General features: G+C 41.6%; 1 protein-coding gene and 1 long non-coding RNA gene across 2 annotated transcripts in view; one reads left to right on the top strand and one right to left on the bottom strand.

The window, feature by feature from the left end:
* Window positions 1-1,009, bottom strand: part of klhdc3 (kelch domain containing 3) — a 33,986-nt gene extending 32,977 nt beyond the window's left edge. The window contains exon 1 of the mRNA XM_012817037.3: window positions 900-1,009. The gene's annotated coding sequence lies outside the window, so the exon portion shown is untranslated. The remainder of the gene's footprint in view (window positions 1-899) is intronic.
* LOC116223341 lies at window positions 966-9,699 on the top strand. The gene is made up of 3 exons (XR_004165049.1): window positions 966-1,046; window positions 2,338-2,572; window positions 9,089-9,699. It is a non-coding gene; the product is annotated as an uncharacterized LOC116223341 (long non-coding RNA).
* Window positions 9,700-13,601: the final 3,902 nt, after the last annotated feature.

Below are 13,601 nucleotides of genomic sequence, written 5' to 3'. Positions count from 1 at the left end.
AATAGATCTTATAACATTGTAACGTTGCAGCTTGTTAGCTCTGCAGACGACAACAATCGAAAACTGGCTGTGCTATGTCCAATTTTGTGGTTGACTGTCAATAACGTGGACGTATCTCTATTCTACCAAGCTATAGCTCTATTTTACTGTGCAAAGTTTATTACCTCGATTATGAAAATATAAGGGACGTCAACGAGCTGTAACGTTTTCCAAGCTCATATGAACAGGTGGCTAAGCATAGCTAGCATTAGAATTAATGAAAGGTAACGTCAGCTAACATTAGACAAAAACATTATGACACCGCACATATTTCTTTGACAGATGTATCTATAACTACCTTGGTTGGCAAAGGAACAAACAGGGGCGCCGGATTTTACTAAAAAAAATGCCCTGATAACTTGTGTTAATATTTCCTAACATTACCTGATAGGACAGTTAACGTCAACTGACCAACTAAGTTGACGTTACCCAGCGATGTTAACAATTTTGGCTAGTGTGACTGTATTGACCAATACTACATTAGCTAGTTCATTGTTTTGTTAACAAGAATGGCTTATGCGAGCTTTTACCGTGCAATGTGTTTCCTGGTTAAGGCTACATTAGGTTTAACATAATGTTGCTAGCTAGATAGTAAGCAACTGACATTTCAGAGCTAACGTTACCTAGCCAGTTAGCAAGATAGCTTGCCAGTAATTGCTATCCTAGAAAAAGCTAAGTTAGCCACTGAACAGTAGCCAGTTTCAACTTTGCCTTGCCTAAAGCTAAAGAGTTACAAATGACCAAAACTGTTTTAAACCTGTAACAACTGTCTTCATTACATTCATATTGCGCTTAACGTAAGTTAGTGAAAAGTAGCTTGGCGTAACGCTAGCTACCAAGCGAATATACATTAACGTTACCTTAAAACCGGACAGACGATGATACCAGAGATTTCACGTAGGCGGAGCAAGAGACTTCTTGGCAATGCATGTCTAGGGGGACGGTTTCGGTCTCCATAAAGGAGCGTGTCGCGAGACCCAACGCTGGAATCCTATGCCTGAATCGCCGTAGGTATAGGTCGAATTAGTTGTAATAACTTATACAAATATAACTTACCCAGAGCTCGTCTACTCATCAATAAATTATCAGACATATCCCCATGATATACACGCCGGACACCGTGTGTCGTTTAAACTCCCAATTCGTTATACTATGATCGCAAGATCACGTTTGCTAGCCAGCTAACTGTAGTTGTAGGGGTCACTAAAGTCTCATAGGGCTTGGTACTGCACGCTAGCTGAAGAGTTCAATAAATAAACGATGCGATATTTTTCTTTTTCTTACAGCATTTGGTAACTTTCAAACACAGCACATTTTTCAGAGCTGTCTGTTCTAGCTTTAAGTTCGTTTGATAGACGGATGGCTATGTGTTGTCAAGCAAACGCGTACGTAGCAACCGGCCAACAGTCTTCAGAAAACTAGGTGCAGACCTGAATTGAACCTGTTTTTCTTCAAAATAGAAAAGGTTTGGGTACCATGAGTGTCCTAGATGTATGTACCTAACCACAGAGGGACAAGAGGCTGTCATATTTGAAAAAAAAATATTATTATTTAAAATACATATTTGAAATGTTGAGATATTCCCTTAGACATGAATCGAACAGTGACTTCCTCTGTGAAGGATATAGGAGTGGTGGATGTAAGAAGATTTTTTCAGATTTCTTAATTTATGTATTTATTGGGCGGATGAGTTTATTTGTAGCACATGCCATTTCAAACCAAATTCAATATTTCAAACGTTGCTTCGGAGACGCCTAATGCATAGTCAACATTTTGCTACAGATTTGCAGTGTAGTCAAATTCCAAGTGGGTTATTGTTTTTGTTGTAACTATTTGTTGTACCTGTTCCGGGCGAAGCGGATCGTCTGGCTTCCACCCATCGTCTACCGACAGTATCTCATATCTCATGTAGTAAATATGAAGAGCTATGACTAATTAGGCCTACTGAAGTAAATGTCAGCTATTAAACGTGTTTCAAGTTTCACTTACAGCACAATCTTTGCTTTCCACAATGGACCAGCAGAGAGCAGCAGAGAGAGGTGTATGTATGAGAGAGTGACTGAAAGTGGTGACTGAGCCACCAAGTTGCTAACATATGCTCTTTAACAGAGTTTGATGGGGGGATTCCTAGAATTAACATGACCTTGAGGTTTACTGTAGGCCTAGGTTATGAAGTCTGGGGTAGCAACTGCCAAATATTTCCCTCTTCCCTATACATAAGATCAGTGATTTGAGGTTTTATTTCTTTTTTTTCTCTCAACAGAATTCATGAAAATGTACACCATGTTTACATTTCAGATTGACCATGCCACTATTTTCATTTTCAATGTTTGGAAGACTCTGATGACTCTTTATGCAGTTGTCCACGATGTCCTCATTGGCCATTCAGAAGCACGGAAAGAGTGTTATGTCGAGCAGCACAACATGGAACGCTGTTACAACTTTTGGTGGTTTGGTTTCCATGCATGAGATTCTGAGTATCCAGCAGTTGTGTATGGATGCAACATTTGTACTGGATTCCTGGACAAATGAGGTATGTGTATACAACACAACATTCAAATGCAAGCATATAAAAATCACTTTCACTTGGTGACCACATGCTTGAAATTTTCAACCTGGATTAGGGTTGAACAGTGACTGTACAGAAGGTGGTTGGTGGTCTCTTCTCAAACAGCAAAAATGAGCAATACGTTTTGGTTATGAAAGAACAGGCAAGCCATTACAGGCCAAGGTTCACATTCTAAGTAGGCTATAACAAAACAGTGAACGTTCTGAAAATAATTTAAAAGCGTTATTACATGTGATGAGAGAAAAACGTTTTGCAGACTCCAAAAATTGTAGATCTTGTAAATATTTTATGAATGTCAAGATTCAAGGACACTGCTTTCTTTCTAAACTACTCAAAAAGTGCTGAGTACATGCATTTGTTGGCCGGAGCTGCAGTGAGTAGGACAGCTTTTGTAAACTTTGTTTTTCCCCCCCTGAATATGCATTTCTGTCATAATTTCTATATATTGAATTTCACAACACCTCATTTTGTACTTAGTTATGACACATTTTTTAGAGAGATGCTGGCAGAGAACTAGTTTCTTCATTAAGAATGTTAGCTTTCTTTGTTTATGACATTGATATGTCATGTTTCTAAGGGGCAGTAGGACAACACATTCTCAGAGGGGCAACTGGCACAGGTGATCAGTAGGTGGGGCAAGTGAGGGGTGTGGTCCCAGCTGCCCTTAAATATGCCACACAGTCAATACCAAAGGGCCATGCTCCCTGAGCGAGAGATCTGATTGGCTTATCATGAGTGGAGGCATTCTGATCCCATGCCAGCTGTTAGCCACCAACACAATGGCGAGACTGTCCTCCTCTCAGGCCCTGGAACAGCTGCCCCCTGCCTGAACACTGTGGTCAAAGTTAAAGCACTCTTGGCCTGACAAACACAGGCCACACAACTACAACAAAATGTCTTTGAACATATAAAGGCATTAACCTCAGGGGATCTATTTTCAACAACAGACTCTGTTGAATTACAGAAATCACAACCAGTATGTAATAGCAAGACAACCTACGGGGAGGAAGGGGACTGAGTTAAGTGTTGGCCTAGTTGACAATGAATGCCCTCTATACATTTAAAGCAAAATATACATGCCCCATGTCTTTCACCATAACAAAAATAATGGTTCTCCTGAACTGGAGAGAATTATGTGTGTGTCACAATGCTTCCCAATCATGTCACAACCCCTTTTGATTCAGAGCTGCTTATGTTGTTGTTCTGATATATGGTCTTCGGAAAATCCGCACGTAATATCTATTATTATGAGTAACCAGTTTAATTGTATTAGTAGTGTTTGTCCTGTGATGTTATGAATATGATACACAAGGCACATGTTAGTACTACAGTTATGCCATTCTTTTAGTTGTGACATTAGACTTCACTGAAGCACTCGATGCCAGCTGTCTAAAGTGTGCCCATGTCTGCATCCCATATATGACCATGCAGAAATACCCAGTGGGATATGTGCTTCATGTGACTATACTCCCTTCTCCAGCACGCAGTGGCTCTGCCTCCTCTTAACACAGTCTTCCCTGTCCACCCTCTTCAGGATTCCAACCGTGATGAGAGAATGCAAGTCAAAAACAACTGCTAAAAACAACAGTTGTTCCCTCAGTGTGGGCTGGCTCGTCCTCCCGGACAAACCCCATGATGGCACGGCTCTGAAATGCGTTGTGGCAGGAAAGGCTTCGGCCACTGCCTGAGAGCGGTCTGTCTAGTTGACATTTCTGCTAGCCACTGTGGACATGGAGGAAGAGAGCCTTGCCACAGCCTGCAGTAAATTCTGTGTAGAGGCAAATAAACACTTTCGCAGAGAGGGGAGGAGGAGGTGGGAGGGAGGAGGAGAGACGTATTCATTTTTGTGAACACCATGGTACAATGAATTACATTTTCTAGATACAGTAAAAAAAAGTCTGGTCATGTTCTGCCATCAACTTAAGTAGATCTCAATTCTTGAGAATATGGTCACATCTAGCAATACACTAGACAGGAGTATACTCTGAAAAGTCCAATTATCACTCTGGTAAAACTTTGCACATAAACAAACACAACAAAATGAGCACACAGCGTAAAAACATACAACCCAGAGTAGGCTGGGACTTTGAATCATGTGGCATAAATGGCTTAGAAAGATGTAAGCGGGGGTGTGACACACATTTTGTATTCCATACTGATATGCCTTTTTTTTATAAGGTCAGGACAGCAAAAATATAAGAACAAGGGCAAAAACGAGGAAACATCAAAACATCAGTGCGAAAAAAGGCAGTGAAATCAACAGAGAGGGAGTGGGGAGCAAGCAGCCCAGGATGATGTCACATAGCATGATCTAATTTCAGGGTAACATGATTGAATCATACATTTTCCCCTAATTTGGGAGGGGGGTGGGGGGTGGTGGTAATTAAATGAACACTGTTCCTTCTTTTTCGGCATGCTGGATCGGTATGTTCTTGCTCTTGATCTTCATCTGCCGTCCTGATTGAGTTCAGCCCACTCTCATCATCTCAGGGTGACGGCGAGGGAAAAAAGTGGCATCACACCTCCGGTATAACTCAACATATGTGGTGTGTCACTCTACGCGTCTCCATTAGTTTCTCTGAAAAAAGACATCTCTAAAAAGAGATTCATTACTAACATTAAATGAGATTTCTAATACTAACAGTTTAGATTAATTGCAAACAAGAAAGCTCAATAGACGGCTGCTGTAAATCAGTGGTTCTCAATCCAGCTTCTGATGCCGCCCCCCTGCTTTGTGTGTTTTCCTTCTTTCCCTTGACTGAACCCGTCAGTGGCACCCTTGATTAGCTGACCACAACTGATTTGGCTAATAAAGACCATTTTGAGTTGTATTGTTTTTATCGGGTGTGTGTGAAGCAGGAATAGATAGAATGTTTTCAGTGTCAGAGGCCGGCTCCAGGAGGAGGATTGAGAACCCCTGCTGTTCTGCACATAGTTCCCTGGAGCTTTAACAGTCTGCAGCTGATGATTACGAGCCTGGCCATCTGATCAGAAAGACATCAACAGCGGTCTAACAAATGCTGAGACACACACTTTCTATTTTTTGTCCCTCTGAGCCATCCCCTCATTCTCAGAGTGACAGTTGTGTCTGTGTGTGTTTTTTTTTTGTACCACCACCTGTCCCATGTGTGATTGTGGGCAGAACCCTCCCACCACTGCCCTGTGCGAAACACACACACATGTGCGCAAGTACAAACACACACAGCACAGCACACATGCCCTGTGCTTGCTGAAACTGTGGGGGATGTGTCTTCAATGACAATCTACTTTCTCCAGTGTGATTTTTTTTCACATACCCCACCGTTTGCTTGATTAAACACCGTCCTCCATCTTAACTGTAAGTGTAACTGTCTGTGTACGTTTTCCAAAGGTGCATTCATCACTTAAATCGCCGTCACACTGTCTGATCAGTAAACCTCTGAATGCCACTCAAATTTGATTCAGAGAGTTAAAAGCACAATCCTGCTGGTCCCCTGATCACTAAAACCACAGTTCTGCACACATGACTCTTCCAGCACTGAAGGCTTGGGGTCTGAGACTGACCCAGTGTGGTGTCAGTTCTGAGGTCATTGCATTCCCCATTCCATTAGCTGACATGATTGCCACTCAGAATTGTGTTTAAATGAGTCTGGAACTGCAACTCAACTTTCTTATGCAAGACACGCTGCTCTGAAGGGATTTTACATGCTGACATCATGTGTCAAAAAGCATTTGGTAATCTGTTGTACTGCTGTACAGTGTTTGCCCCAGATCAGTTTTAGGAGGGGAAGGAAACAGAAAAAAAAGATGTCATGCCTCTCAGGCTGTCAAAGAGAGAGGGAGGAGAGCAAACAGCTGGAAAAGCTTTCAGACTCCCCTCCACTGCACTTATTTGTAAGTAATTGATTGTTTACCTCACATTAGACACCTCGAAGAAAAGGTCTCGACCAGCAAAATTAAAGCAATTTGTAATGGTAATACCATTCAGACGTGATTCAAGATGTGTGCTTGGCTTCATTCAGCTTTGGTTTTGCGTCAGAGCAGATTCAAGGCATCACGCCCAGGTGAAAATGTCTTTTCTGGCTCTTACTCTGTGTTCTCTCCTCAGTTTAAATGCCAGAAGTTAGAATGCTGGTGTTGGTCTCATCAGACAGAAACACTGCTATGATATTACCGCCAATTACATCAAGCAAACGTTCAGTTTTCTGCGTATGATCTGTAAATACTGTAACATATATACCTGTTTTGTTAAGATGAAAAAGAAAGCTGATAAGAAGTGGTTCTCTTCCTCATCCATTAATGCATGCATGCATGCAAAATACATTGAGAACATATGCCAGGCCAGCAGCTGTGTCCGTGCATTTAATTAAAGCTCCTTATGTTGCTAATAAATCAAAGTGGCCGCTGTAACATTGCCTCATAATACGGGATCACGTCACCCCAACTGCCATTGTGATGGCATCATAGGTCAAAGGTTAAGTCCCCTATCAAAGTGATTGATATTTTCTGAACATGGAGAAAATAAGGTCCAGCTTTCCCCAGCTTCTTAAGAGGGGTTCTCTAAGGTTTTGATAGGGAGGAAATTGTTCTTTGGCGTCGGAGCACTCGGACGCCATGATGTCACATGATAAAGCGACCTCATCCATGGCAATTTCCTCCACTCTTGATTGCCACCTGAGGCTTGCTTCCGATTGCGTGGAGAGGAAATTGGGAGGGGACAATGCGTACTTAGACGTTTGACCGAGTGTTCCAGTAAGGGCATGAATGCTCAAAAACACTGGTCTATTTAGTGCACTTGAGACCAGAGGACAAATTAGTTTCCGTGGAGCTGTATGTCAACTCTCCATGACCAAAGTTGCTGAAAACAGTGCTTGAATGCTTCCCTTTGGAACTCGTGTCTGTGTGTCTGTTAATGCATATATTGTTCACAAGTGATTTTTTTTTATCCAAAACATGAAAAACGTCAACTTGATTTTTGGCCATTTGTCCGTAAAAATCAAAAATAGATGATTGCGTCATTTTGCATGACTGGGGGTTTGTACAGCTTGAAGCTCTGCAACACAGAGGGCTGTGTGCCTGTGGGGCCTGGTGCCTTACACAGACTTAGAGCATGTCAAATTAGGGTCAACATTATTTCATTATTTTTCCATTATGGGTTCAACGATTCTTTCATAATATTAAAACATTTCTTTACACATGATGGATCGTTTCCATTTTATATTTCCATCTAAAGGTTATTTATTTTGAAATAGATATTAGGTTACACAAACACAATGACATGTGTGACATTTAGTGAGCCCTTTATTAGGTCTAAGTTGGTCTGCATCATACACTTTCAGTGAATAACATTTGAAAAAAAAAAAAAAGCTCAAAAGTACTCTGCAATGCCCTTTAGGCCATTAGTATGTTATTACCTTATTTGTCTTCTCTCCATTTCCCCCTTCTCCCTTACTTCTCGAACGAACAGCCTGTAACTCCTCCAAAACACCCTCCCGGTGTCAGTGTCTTGGCACGGTCGCCGTGGTGTCATGGTGCAGTCATTTTGGCCGTGTTAGCACTGCCATTGGAGAACACTGTAATAATCTCCCCCGGTGGTCCACTCCACTCCTGAGACCCACGGTGTGACTCAGAGAGGTCCGAAGCTGCTGACTGTGCATAGATTACCTCTGCGACTGTGCATAGATTAGCTGCTGGTGTGCATAGATTACCTCTGCGACTGTGCATAGATTAGCTGCTGGTGTGCATAGATTACCTCTGCGACTGTGCATAGATTAGCTGCTGGTGTGCATAGATTAACTCTGCAACTGTGCATGGATTCTCTGCTGGTGTGAACTACCAGCTCACTGCTTACTTGGGGTGACACACTCCGTCTGGAAGGAGCAATGCTGTGTAAGTGTTCGGTACAACAGTTACATGGGCCAGATGGAGAGGGTCACTGCTATGCAGTGTAATGAAAGTCTTTCCCATGGTTTAGGGCGTTCAATTCTATGTGCTGCAGCTTGTCTTCCTTCTGACTAACTAATTGGAGACAATGCAATGAAACTGGTCGTACCACAAATTACTCTCATGACCTCATGCTATCTTGAGGAACCTCTGTGTCACAGGTTCTGTGTATCACAGGAGCATTCGTATGTGATAAAACTATAGCTAGTACAAGCAATGCTGTATCAGTTCAGTTAGTGAATGTCTGACAAAAGTGTGTATCTGAAGCATGCTTGCAGGTTTATTTATTTAGAATGTCGTCTGTGAACCAAACAGTGACTTGCGAACACATTGCACGGTGAGACGGTGTTGGTGTGCTCTCACACAAGTGGAATGTTTCGCTGACACACGGTTGATGCTCTGTTGGTTGCCTGTGCTATATTTGTGTCATTCATTATCATTCCTTTTTCTTGTTATCATGGCTCTTTGAACAAAACCGATGACTGACAGTAATGCTATTATGTGGTGGATGAGATCATTTCTCTTCTTCTCCCCCCCCCCCTCTTCTCTCTTTCCCAGTTTCTATGTCCTTTGCTCTTCTTACTTTGTGAAATCGGACGCTCCAGGTGTGTGAAGACGTCAGACGTGTGGCATGCATCTCCTCTTTGGGAGCGTCTCATGGCACATATCTTCTGTACATTTCTGAGGGTATTAAATCAACGATTAAAAAGATGATGTCATGCCTGCAGGCTAGAGCCAGTCAGAAGCACAGCTTTGTCAGTTTGTGTGTGTGTGTGTGTCTATGCATGTGTGCGTGTGGTGTTTTCTGATTGGTTGGACACTGGGAATGTGGTGTGTGACAGTCTCGTGGGGTGTTAGTGGCTGTCATGTGTGATTTTTCGAACGCTCACAAACACAAAACAACAACAAGTTAACATTCCTCCTCAAGTCACAGGTCAGTGAACGTGAACTATTAGAACAAAACAATAGCGTGAACTATTAGAACAAAACATTAGCATGAACCATTAGATCAAAACAGATGACTTGGTTACAATATCTATACTCCCATTCCCAAATAAATGGTTTGTTACAAAGCTCCTGCTATAGGATAGCAGAGACAAAAACACCGAAACCATCTGACACACCGAGTGTCACGACAAGGACATGCTGCGCTGAGCTCACGACACTGGAATTCAAGACAAACAAGACACTTGCTCAACACATTTTATGGTTTCGCCGTTCCTCTGCCAATGTGTTCATTTCGCTTTCTCAGTTTGCTCATGCCTTTGTTTTTTGCAAACTTTCACTGGCTTTCACCATTCACAAGCTTGACAAGTCAAACAGTCGCCCCTTTTCGTCTATGTTGTGTTAGCACTTGCTGTTGGCAGGCCACACTTAAACTGTACTGTCAGTTCCTGGCCATTTAAACAATGTAGTGAGTGGGCGAAGCTGAGCAAAGCAAACTGGCCATCTAGCTTCAGCCAGTTCAAGCTAAAAATGTGTCATGACTACACATGTAGAGTACACCTACGCTTACATGTGTTAACTCTCCCTTCACAAAATAAACAAAGTCAAATAGAGATGGTTTGGTTACAGAACATAGAGCAGCTTCTGGATTTTGTTAAATTTAAACTGTGGCCAGATTTTAGTCCTTCAAATAAGCTCACACTTAATTATTTGCTACAGTTAGTCTTTTGATGTTTTTTTGACAATGTGTTTTGCGATACATCTGGGTCACAGAGGGCCAAACCACTTTTCTTCTCCTACAGAGTAAGTGTAGGTTTGATGTTCCGTGGTGATGTCATTTCCTTTCACAGCACAATTCGTTCCCTCTGGTTCAGAACATGTGATGATTTATGAATATTACAGCCAAATAACATGTGCCCAGTCCTCCAAATATACGATAGTGTGGATTTACTATGGGCCATTTTACCATAGTTTATTTCATACTGTTTGGTGAAACTTGCACACAACACATGTTAACAAAACTGCTCATTAAATAATTACTGCCTTAGAACACTATAAATGTCAAAGCAAAGGGGAAGCAAAAGTTAAATTAAAACAAATAAAAAGAAAACCAATGCTGATAACTAAAAAATGAAAACTGTGTTCCAACCGCCACTATCACCACAATCCTCTTTCATGAGGCTATGCTATAAAGACACCATCAGTCCTTCTCTACGTATGACTGTGGTGTATTTAGTGTCCCTAATAAAGTATATCTGAGCCCATTTCCTGCCATCCAGTCCTGGGGTTTGTGCTGTCTGCCTTTATGCTCGTCTTGGGAGGGTATGATATCATGCATGCTACAGCTTGCTGCAATGGGGACTGTCTAAAACCATCTTAAGTCACGAATATCAACACCAAAGATGTAAAGCACTTTACACAAAAATTCTTAAGTTGAAGTGTAAAAATACTTTAATTAGAAGCGTGGTCACTCTACATTAAAATTACACAGGCTTTATTAGATCATGACTAAAATCTGCTGGATGAAAACTTTTTATTAGCTTGTGAGATTATTACATGTCATGTGGTTGCATTCATATAATATGCAAAGAATGTCTTAATGTTTCCACTAACACCATATGGCTGCCTTTATCTAATTATTGAACAATTACCATAGAGTTTCCAATGGCTTAGAAGATCATGTTTGACACTCCTGCAGGCCCTTGAAAAGACTGCTTTACCAGATACTTATGGCCGAGGAGAGCCAGGAGAATAAAAGGCAGGGGTAGCAATGGCCTCATTTGCCTCTGGCTTCACATCACACCTGGTTCAAATCAAGCGTGACAGGGTCTTAGTAAGCAAACAACAATTTGGCTCTCTTTTAATTTTGTCTTCCTTTAACATTCAACAGCAAGGAGTGTCCACCTTTTTTGTTATTCAGGGTGGGAAGAAGAGGGTGAGAAAGGTTAGAGACATAATAAGAATATAAGAATAAATAAATAAATAATATAAGAATAAAAAGACCATCAATGGCATTTAAAGAGCTGTAATACTTAAGGGCACAGTTATGTGAATGTAGGTGGTGAACAGGCATTATCAGGCATTTATACTTTTCCTCCTTTGAACTCATATCTTACCATGCCTATAGCAGACATATCTAATGTTTTTACAGTGTGGTGAGGTTTTAACTTGTCCAAACGCTTACTTGTGGTAACAGTTACATCAGATAATTAACGTAATCCCCAGTTCATATTTTTTTAAATATGTAATGGCCTTCTAATTTCCTAAAAGGTTAGATACAATCTCTGTGAAAGCATAGTCTTTGATGTTGCCTTTGGTTATTTACCAGGGTTTTTGTATGTGTGTGTTTGTTTAAAGGCACTTTTCTAGATTGCTATTTTGAGTGTTTAGTTTGGATAGATTATTATTGTTTGAAACAGAAATTCTACAGCACATGAAATCAACTAAGCTACTTGCTAAATTCCACTTAATTCAAGCTTTATCTTTGAAATGATGCCTGTTCACTCATTAAATAAAAATGCTGTGGGCAGACCTTCCAACAGATAAAAGTCTAGACTGGCTCCCCCCAACTGCGTGATGGGACATATCAGGTGCTGTTCTCCAAGAAAAATAATCCGCTAATTAGTCTCCCAAGATACAACGTGTGTGCGTGTGTGTGCGTGTGTGTGCGTGCACACGTGTGCAAACCTCTGTAAGGGTACACTCTGTCCTTGTGAGTCTGTCTGACTACAAGGGTCGATATAATATATTTTCACATCTGAACTCCTGTGAAGCCTTTGCTGCAGGACAGTCACTTCAGGCCACATGTCTGGTAAAAAAAAAACTCTTTCAAGCCCCACCCGTGTCCCACCCCACACCCTCCCTCCTTTCTTACACCCCACCCCCTACACACACACACACACACACGCTCCCCACCCTATCGTTACATACAGGATTTATCTCTAATTTCAAGCTGCAACACATTAAAAGTCTTGCCTGGATGACTTCATCATGAAACTAGAGCTTCTTTTTTTACAACGTCATTAACCATGTCTTAACCAAGACTGAGCCATGTGCCCTACTGCTGACTGATCTGTAGTCAGATAAAAGCATGTCGCCAGAGAAGTCTAGGCAATTACCATAAGCCCACTGTTTAGGTATGTACAGAAGGAAAGATTTTTTACCAGTGATCTTTTGGTTTTGTCACTCACTCAAATATTTTATTTTCAGGGGAAAGATTTTATTTACAACTTAATCGGTCCAGATGTATTTTTTTCCAAAATAGAAAAAAAAATAAAAACACAAAGTAAAGATTTAACAAAAACTGTTGAATCTTCTTGTGATGAACAAAACCTGAAATCTAAATATGCTAAAATATAGTCTTCTTCTTTTTTAACCTTTTCTATTCTTTTCCCCTCACTATTTTCACACCAGAGCAGGTTTACAACCACCTCTTGTTAAAACTCAATATACCATCACCAGGTGTTCAGCTGAGGTCAAAGAGCAGCAACAGCCCCAGTAAATGCACTCTTGGGGAAGCCTCGGCTCATTTTTAGGGCAAGACCTCTCCGGTCTGGTGGCAGCTCTGTGTCGTGTCATTTTCTCTGCTGTTCCTTCCTCTTCAACACTTTCCCGTCTGACCCCCCTCTGCTCAGCACCACACAAGTCCATCATTGCCATCTCTAGGTCAAAGGTCAGACTTACAGCCATCTAACACTCACAACACATTTGCCCGGGTAAGCAAGCTTTCTCTCCTGAAGCTGCATGTGTTACAGGCTTAGCTTGTGCATTTGGCCCCTAGGACGCTCAGCGACAACTGTTCCTGAGCCAGTAGCTGACAGCTGTTTGTGGTGGGCAGAGGCTGGGGAGAAGGCTGGGGAGAAGGGTCCCTCACTCTGAAACAAGCTGCATCCCAGAGCGCTGCTAAACCTCACGGGCTCCTCACGTGGAAGGCTTTTTATTTTCCTTCTGATCCTACGGCTACATCGACGAGGGAGACCTAGTTTGAAGCTTCGGATGAAAGAAGCTAACAGTCATGTAGGGACCCCAGTATGACTACAAACATTTCGTTTTTTTATTTTTATTTCTGATTTTTCTTAAGGCTGTGTGAATTACATTGCTCTAGAGGGCTGTGATTTGTTTCTGA

This window comes from Clupea harengus, chromosome 13 (assembly GCF_900700415.2).
Source record: "Clupea harengus chromosome 13, Ch_v2.0.2, whole genome shotgun sequence".
Classification (NCBI taxonomy): Eukaryota; Metazoa; Chordata; class Actinopteri; order Clupeiformes; family Clupeidae; genus Clupea; species Clupea harengus.
This window is presented reverse-complemented; position numbering and strand designations above follow the sequence as displayed.